At 52.2% G+C, this 7,500-nt stretch overlaps 6 non-coding genes and 5 pseudogenes across 6 annotated transcripts; all 11 read left to right on the plus strand.

Moving 5' to 3' along the window:
- The first annotated feature begins 436 nt into the window (after positions 1 to 436).
- LOC148667771 (5S ribosomal RNA) lies at positions 437 to 555 on the plus strand. The gene has a single exon (XR_015937452.1). It is a non-coding gene; the product is annotated as a 5S ribosomal RNA (ribosomal RNA).
- Positions 556 to 1,092: 537 nt separating this feature from the next.
- Positions 1,093 to 1,211, plus strand: LOC148667772 (5S ribosomal RNA). The gene has a single exon (XR_015938212.1). It is a non-coding gene; the product is annotated as a 5S ribosomal RNA (ribosomal RNA).
- A 538-nt stretch (positions 1,212 to 1,749) lies between these two features.
- On the plus strand, positions 1,750 to 1,868 carry LOC148667773 (5S ribosomal RNA; annotated as a pseudogene).
- A 537-nt stretch (positions 1,869 to 2,405) lies between these two features.
- Positions 2,406 to 2,524, plus strand: LOC148667774 (5S ribosomal RNA). Its single transcript, XR_015938388.1, has one exon. It is a non-coding gene; the product is annotated as a 5S ribosomal RNA (ribosomal RNA).
- Positions 2,525 to 3,060: 536 nt separating this feature from the next.
- On the plus strand, positions 3,061 to 3,179 carry LOC148667775 (5S ribosomal RNA; annotated as a pseudogene).
- A 537-nt stretch (positions 3,180 to 3,716) lies between these two features.
- LOC148667776 (5S ribosomal RNA) lies at positions 3,717 to 3,835 on the plus strand. The gene has a single exon (XR_015937453.1). It is a non-coding gene; the product is annotated as a 5S ribosomal RNA (ribosomal RNA).
- A 537-nt stretch (positions 3,836 to 4,372) lies between these two features.
- Positions 4,373 to 4,491, plus strand: LOC148667777 (5S ribosomal RNA; annotated as a pseudogene).
- A 541-nt stretch (positions 4,492 to 5,032) lies between these two features.
- LOC148667778 (5S ribosomal RNA) lies at positions 5,033 to 5,151 on the plus strand. The gene has a single exon (XR_015939091.1). It is a non-coding gene; the product is annotated as a 5S ribosomal RNA (ribosomal RNA).
- Positions 5,152 to 5,688: 537 nt separating this feature from the next.
- Positions 5,689 to 5,806, plus strand: LOC148667779 (5S ribosomal RNA; annotated as a pseudogene).
- A 537-nt stretch (positions 5,807 to 6,343) lies between these two features.
- LOC148667780 (5S ribosomal RNA) lies at positions 6,344 to 6,462 on the plus strand. Its single transcript, XR_015938744.1, has one exon. It is a non-coding gene; the product is annotated as a 5S ribosomal RNA (ribosomal RNA).
- A 537-nt stretch (positions 6,463 to 6,999) lies between these two features.
- On the plus strand, positions 7,000 to 7,108 carry LOC148667781 (5S ribosomal RNA; annotated as a pseudogene).
- The last annotated feature ends 392 nt before the right edge of the window (positions 7,109 to 7,500 follow it).

The raw sequence follows: 7,500 nt of genomic DNA on the forward strand, positions 1-7,500 counted from the left end.
CACGGGTGCTTGTGTATTAGCGTGAGCGTTTTTTATTCTGATCAGGAACAGTTTTACAAGTCCGCAAAGGATCGAGGAAAGGTTTATCGCCAGCTGAAAAGAGACACAGCGCTTCGGCTGTGGAGACTTGTTCGGCTGGCGTTCGGAGAGTCGCGTTTCTCAGAATTGTATTGAGATCGTTTTCCTCAGAGCTCAGATGTCAAAGCACAGCAGCAGCTCTCCACAGCGATCCTCTATAGCGCCCTTTCTCCCGCAGCTCCGTCCTCATTGGAAGGAAGCAAGAGTGAAAGGCTGAAGTGAAATAGAGCGGGGATGAAGGCAGTGAAGAGAGAGAACGTGGGAAGAAGAGAAAAACGCAAGGGAAAAAAAGCAGCGTCGTAAAAGAGGTGACGGAGATGTCCTCTCAATAAGAAGGGTGCCAGCGAGCCTTGCTCTCGCTTACGGCCACACCCCCTTGAGCACGCCTGATCTCGTCTGATCTCGGAAGCTAAACAGGGATGGGCCTGGTTAGTACTTGGATGGGAGACCGCCTGGGAATACCAGGTGCTGTAAGCTTTTTAGCGCAGGAGGCGCCCTATCCCCGCTCGCTCGCTCATTCCCCTGTTCATACGTGCAGTGCGGCTTGTCCGTCTGTTTATTTGTCAGCTTTGGCGAGACACGGGTGCTTGTGTATTAGCGTGAGCGTTTTTTATTCTGATCAGGAACAGTTTAACAAGTCCGCAAAGGATCGAGGAAAGGTTTATCGCCAGCTGAAAAGAGACACAGCGCTTCGGCTGTGGAGACTTGTTCGGCTGGCGTTCGGAGAGTCGCGTTTTTCAGAATTGTATTGAGATCGTTTTCCACAGAGCTCAGATGTCAAAGCACAGCAGCAGCTCTCCACAGCGATCCTCTATAGCGCCCTTTCTCCCGCAGCTCCGTCCTCATTGGAAGGAAGCAAGAGTGAAAGGCTGAAGTGAAATAGAGCGGGGACGAAGGCAGTGAAGAGAGAGAACGTGGGAAGAAGAGAAAAACGCAAGGGAAAAAAAGCAGCGTCGTAAAAGAGGTGACGGAGCTGTCCTCTCAATAAGAAGGGTGCCAGCGAGCCTTGCTCTTGCTTATGGCCACACCCCCTTGAGCACGCCTGATCTCGTCTGATCTCGGAAGCTAAACAGGGATGGGCCTGGTTAGTACTTGGATGGGAGACCGCCTGGGAATACCAGGTGCTGTAAGCTTTTAAGCGCAGGAGGCGCCCTATCCCCGCTCGCTCGCTCATTCCCCTGTTCACACGTGCAGTGCGGCTTGTCCGTCTGTTTATTTGTCAGCTTTGGCGAGACACGGGTGCTTGTGTATTAGCGTGAGCGTTTTTTAATTCTGATCAGGAACAGTTTTACAAGTCCGCAAAGGATCGAGGAAAGGTTTATCGCCAGCTGAAAAGAGACACAGCGCTTCGGCTGTGGAGACTTGTTCGGCTGGCGTTCGGAGAGTCGCGTTTTTCAGAATTGTATTGAGATCGTTTTCAACAGAGCTCAGATGTCAAAGCACAGCAGCAGCTCTCCACAGCGATCCTCTATAGCGCCCTTTCTCCCGCAGCTCCGTCCTCATTGGAAGGAAGCAAGAGTGAAAGGCTGAAGTGAAATAGAGCGGGGACGAAGGCAGTGAAGAGAGAGAACGTGGGAAGAAGAGAAAAACGCAAGGGAAAAAGAGCAGCGTCGTAAAAGAGGTGACGGAGCTGTCCTCTCAATAAGAAGGGTGCCAGCGAGCCTTGCTCTCGCTTACGGCCACACCCCCTTGAGCACGCCTGATCTCGTCTGATCTTGGAAGCTAAACAGGGATGGGCCTGGTTAGTACTTGGATGGGAGACCGCCTGGGAGTACCAGGTGCTGTAAGCTTTTAAGCGCAGGAGGCGCCCTATCCCCGCTCGCTGGCTCATTCCCCTGTTCACACGTGCAGTGCGGCTTGTCCGTCTGTTTATTTGTCAGCTTTGGCGAGACACGGGTGCTTGTGTATTAGCGTGAGCGTTTTTTATTCTGATCAGGAACAGTTTAACAAGTCCGCAAATGATCGAGGAAAGGTTTATCGCCAGCTGAAAAGAGACACAGCGCTTCGGCTGTGGAGACTTGTTCGGCTGGCGTTCGGAGAGTCGCGTTTTTCAGAATTGTATTGAGATCGTTTTCCACAGAGCTCAGATGTCAAAGCACAGCAGCAGCTCTCCACAGCGATCCTCTATAGCGCCCTTTCTCCCGCAGCTCCGTCCTCATTGGAAGGAAGCAAGAGTGAAAGGCTGAAGTGAAATAGAGCGGGGACGAAGGCAGTGAAGAGAGAGAACGTGGGAAGAAGAGAAAAACGCAAGGGAAAAAAAGCAGCGTCGCAAAAGAGGTGACGGAGCTGTCCTCTCAATAAGAAGGGTGCCAGCGAGTCTTGCTCTTGCTTACGGCCACACCCCCTTGAGCACGCCTGATCTCTTCTGATCTCGGAAGCTAAACAGGGATGGGCCTGGTTAGTACTTGGATGGGAGACCGCCTGGGAATACCAGGTGCTGTAAGCTTTTAAGCGCAGGAGGCGCCCTATCCCCGCTCGCTCGCTCATTCCCCTGTTCACACGTGCAGTGCGGCTTGTCCGTCTGTTTATTTGTCAGCTTTGGCGAGACACGGGTGCTTGTGTATTAGCGTGAGCGTTTTTTATTCTGATCAGGAACAGTTTTACAAGTCCGCAAAGGATCGAGGAAAGGTTTATCGCCAGCTGAAAAGAGACACAGCGCTTCAGCTGTGGAGACTTGTTCGGCTGGCGTTCGGAGAGTCGCGTTTTTCAGAATTGTATTGAGATCGTTTTCCACAGAGCTCAGATGTCAAAGCACAGCAGCAGCTCTCCACAGCGATCCTCTATAGCGCCCTTTCTCCCGCAGCTCCGTCCTCATTGGAAGGAAGCAAGAGTGAAAGGCTGAAGTGAAATAGAGCGGGGACGAAGGCAGTGAAGAGAGAGAACGTGGGAAGAAGAGAAAAACGCAAGGGAAAAAAGCAGCGTCGTAAAAGAGGTGACGGAGCTGTCTTCTCAATAAGAAGGGTGCCAGCGAGCCTTGCTCTCGCTTACGGCCACACACCCTTGAGCACTCCTGATCTTGTCTGATCTTGGAAGCTAAACAGAGATGGGCCTGGTTAGTACTTGGATGGGAGACCGCCTGGGAATACCAGGTGCTGTAAGCTTTTAAGCGCAGGAGGCGCCCTATCCCCGCTCGCTCGCTCATTCCCCTGTTCACACGTGCAGTGCGGCTTGTCCGTCTGTTTATTTGTCAGCTTTGGCGAGACACGGGTGCTTGTGTATTAGCGTGAGCTTTTTTTATTCTGATCAGGAACAGTTTTACAAGTCAGCAAAGGATCGAGGAAAGGTTTATCGCCAGCTGAAAAGAGACACAGCGCTTCGGCTGTGGAGACTTGTTCGGCTGGCGTTCGGAGAGTCGCGTTTTTCAGAATTGTATTGAGATCGTTTTCCACAGAGCTCAGATGTCAAAGCACAGCAGCAGCTCTCCACAGCGATTTTCTATAGCGCCCTTTCTCCCGCAGCTCCGTCCTCATTGGAAGGAAGCAAGAGTGAAAGGCTGAAGTGAAATAGAGCGGGGACGAAGGCAGTGAAGAGAGAGAACGTGGGAAGAAGAGAAAAACGCAAGGGAAAAAAAGCAGCGTCGTAAAAGAGGTGACGGAGCTGTCCTCTCAATAAGAAGGGTGCCAGCGAGCCTTGCTCTCGCTTACGGCCACACCCCCTTGAGCACGCCTGATCTCGTCTGATCTCGGAAGCTAAACAGGGATGGGCCTGGTTAGTACTTGGATGGGAGACCGCCTGGGAATACCAGGTGCTGTAAGCTTTTAAGCGCAGGAGGCGCCCTATCCCCGCTCGCTCGCTCATTCCCCTGTTCACACGTGCAGTGCGGCTTGTCCGTCTGTTTATTTGTCAGCTTTGGCGAGACACGGGTGCTTGTGTATTAGCGTGAGCGTTTTTTATTCTGATCAGGAACAGTTTAACAAGTCTGCAAAGGATCGAGGAAAGGTTTATCGCCAGCTGAAAAGAGACACAGCGCTTCGGCTGTGGAGACTTGTTCGTCTGGCGTTCGGAGAGTCGCGTTTTTCAGAATTGTATTGAGATCGTTTTCCACAGAGCTCAGATGTCAAAGCACAGCAGCAGCTCTCCACAGCGATCCTCTATAGCGCCCTTTCTCCCGCAGCTCCGTCCTCATTGGAAGGAAGCAAGAGTGAAAGGCTGAAGTGAAATAGAGCGGGGACGAAGGCAGTGAAGAGAGAGAACGTGGGAAGAAGTGAAAAACGCAAGGGAAAAAAAGCAGCGTCGTAAAAGAGGTGACGGAGCTGTCCTCTCAATAAGAAGGGTGCCAGCGAGCCTTGCTCTTGCTTACGGCCACACCCCCTTGAGCACGCCTGATCTTGTCTGATCTCGGAAGCTAAACAGGGATGGGCCTGGTTAGTACTTGGATGGGAGACCGCCTGGGAATACCAGGTGCTGTAAGCTTTTAAGCGCAGGAGGCGCCCTATCCCCGCTCGCTCGCTCGCTCATTCCCCTGTTCACACGTGCAGTGCGGCTTGTCCGTCTGTTTATTTGTCAGCTTTGGCGAGACACGGGTGCTTGTGTATTAGCGTGAGCGTTTTTTCTTCTGATCAGGAACAGTTTAACAAGTCCGCAAAGAATCGAGGGATGGTTTATCGCCAGCTGAATAGAGACACAGCGCTTCGGCTGTGGAGACTTGTTCGGCTGGCGTTCGGAGAGTCGCGTTTTTCATAATTGTATTGAGATCGTTTTCCACAGAGCTCAGATGTCAAAGCACAGCAGCAGCTCTCCACAGCGATCCTCTATAGCGCCCTTTCTCCCGCAGCTCCGTCCTCATTGGAAGGAAGCAAGAGTGAAAGGCTGAAGTGAAATAGAGCGGGGACGAAGGCAGTGAAGAGAGAGAACGTGGGAAGAAGAGAAAAACGCAAGGGAAAAAAAGCAGCGTCGTAAAAGAGGTGACGGAGCTGTCCTCTCAATAAGAAGGGTGCCAGCGAGCCTTGCTCTCGCTTACGGCCACACCCCCTTGAGCACGCCTGATCTCATCTGATCTCGGAAGCTAAACAGGGATGGGCCTGGTTAGTACTTGGATGGGAGACCGCCTGGGAATACCAGGTGCTGTAAGCTTTTAAGCGCAGGAGGCGCCCTATCCCCGCTCGCTCGCTCATTCCCCTGTTCACACGTGCAGTGCGGCTTGTCCGTCTGTTTATTTGTCAGCTTTGGCGAGACACGGGTGCTTGTGTATTAGCGTGAGCGTTTTTTATTCTGATCAGGAACAGTTTTACAAGTCCGCAAAGGATCGAGGAAAGGTTTATCGCCAGCTGAAAAGAGACACAGCGCTTCGGCTGTGGAGACTTGTTAGGCTGGCGTTCGGAGAGTCGCGTTTTTCAGAATTGTATTGAGATCGTTTTCCACAGAGCTCAGATGTCAAAGCACAGCAGCAGCTCTCCACAGCGATCCTCTATAGCGCCCTTTCTCCCGCAGCTCCGTCCTCATTGGAAGGAAGCAAAAGTGAAAGGCTGAAGTGAAATAGAGCGGGGACGAAGGCAGTGAAGAGAGAGAACGTGGGAAGAAGAGAAAAACGCAAGGGAAAAAGAGCAGCGTCATAAAAGAGGTGACGGAGCTGTCCTCTCAATAAGAAGGGTGCCAGCGAGCTTTGCTCTCGCTTACGGCCACACCCCCTTGAGCACGCCTGATCTCGTCTGATCTCGGAAGCTAAACAGGGATGGGCCTGGTTAGTACTTGGATGGAGACCGCCTGGGAGTACCATGTGCTGTAAGCTTTTAAGCGCAGGAGGCGCCCTATCCCCGCTCGCTCGCTCATTCCCCTGTTCACACGTGCAGTGCGGCTTGTCCGTCTGTTTATTTGTCAGCTTTGGCGAGACACGGGTGCTTGTGTATTAGCGTGAGCGTTTTTTATTCTGATCAGGAACAGTTTTACAAGTCCGCAAAGGATCGAGGAAAGGTTTATCGCCAGCTGAAAAGAGACACAGCGCTTCGGCTGTGGAGACTTGTTCGGTTGGCGTTCGGAGAGTCGCGTTTTTCAGAATTGTATTGAGATCGTTTTCCACAGAGCTCAGATGTCAAAGCACAGCAGCAGCTCTCCACAGCGATCCTCTATAGCGCCCTTTCTCCCGCAGCTCCGTCCTCATTGGAAGGAAGCAAAAGTGAAAGGATGAAGTGAAATAGAGCGGGGACGAAGGCAGTGAAGAGAGAGAACGTGGGAAGAAGAGAAAAACGCAAGGGAAAAAAAGCAGCGTCGTAAAAGAGGTGACGGAGCTGTCCTCTCAATAAGAAGGGTGCCAGCGAGCCTTGCTCTCGCTTACGGCCACACCCCCTTGAGCACACCTGATCTCGTCTGATCTCGGAAGCTAAACAGGGATGGGCCTGGTTAGTACTTGGATGGGAGACCGCCTGGGAATACCAGGTGCTGTAAGCTTTTAAGCGCAGGAGGCGCCCTATCCCCGCTCGCTCGCTCATTCCTCTGTTCACACGTGCAGTGCGGCTTGTCCGTCTGTTTATTTGTCAGCTTTGGCGAGACACGGGTGCTTGTGTATTAGCGTGAGCGTTTTTTATTCTGATCAGGAACAGTTTTACAAGTCCGCAAAGGATCGAAGAAAGGTTTATCGCCAGCTGAAAAGAGACACAGCGCTTCGGCTGTGGAGACTTGTTCGGCTGGCGTTCGGAGAGTCGCGTTTTTCAGAATTGTATTGAGATCGTTTTCCACAGAACTCAGATGTCAAAGCACAGCAGCAGCTCTCCACAGCGATCCTCTATAGCGCCCTTTCTCCCGCAGCTCCGTCCTCATTGGAAGGAAGCAAGAGTGAAAGGCTGAAGTGAAATAGAGCGGGGACGAAGGCAGTGAAGAGAGAGAACGTGGGAAGAAGAGAAAAACGCAAGGGAAAAAAAGCAGCGTCGTAAAAGAGGTGACGGAGCTGTCCTCTCAATAAGAAGGGTGCCAGCGAGCCTTGCTCTTGCTTACGCCCACACCCCCTTGAGCACGCCTGATCTCGGAAGCTAAACAGGGATGGGCCTGGTTAGTACTTGGATGGGAGACCCCCTGGGAATACCAGGTGCTGTAAGCTTTTAAGCGCAGGAGGCGCCCTATCCCCGCTCGCTCGCTCATTCCCCTGTTCACACGTGCAGTGCGGCTTGTCCGTCTGTTTATTTGTCAGCTTTGGCGAGACACGGGTGCTTGTGTATTAGCGTGAGCGTTTTTTATTCTGATCAGGAACAGTTTTACAAGTCCGCAAAGGATCGAGGAAAGGTTTATCGCCAGCTGAAAAGAGACACAGCGCTTCGGCTGTGGAGACTTGTTCGGCTGGCGTTCGGAGAGTCGCGTTTTTCAGAACTGTATTGAGATCGTTTTCCACAGAGCTCAGATGTCAAAGCACAGCAGCAGCTCTCCACAGCGATCCTCTATAGCGCCCTTTCTCCCGCAGCTCCGTCCTCATTGGAAGGAAGCAAGAGTGAAAGG

The sequence above is a fragment of the Lepisosteus platostomus genome, chromosome 5, assembly GCF_059453375.1.
Source record: "Lepisosteus platostomus isolate fLepPlt1 chromosome 5, fLepPlt1.hap1, whole genome shotgun sequence".
Taxonomy (NCBI): domain Eukaryota; kingdom Metazoa; phylum Chordata; class Actinopteri; order Semionotiformes; family Lepisosteidae; genus Lepisosteus; species Lepisosteus platostomus.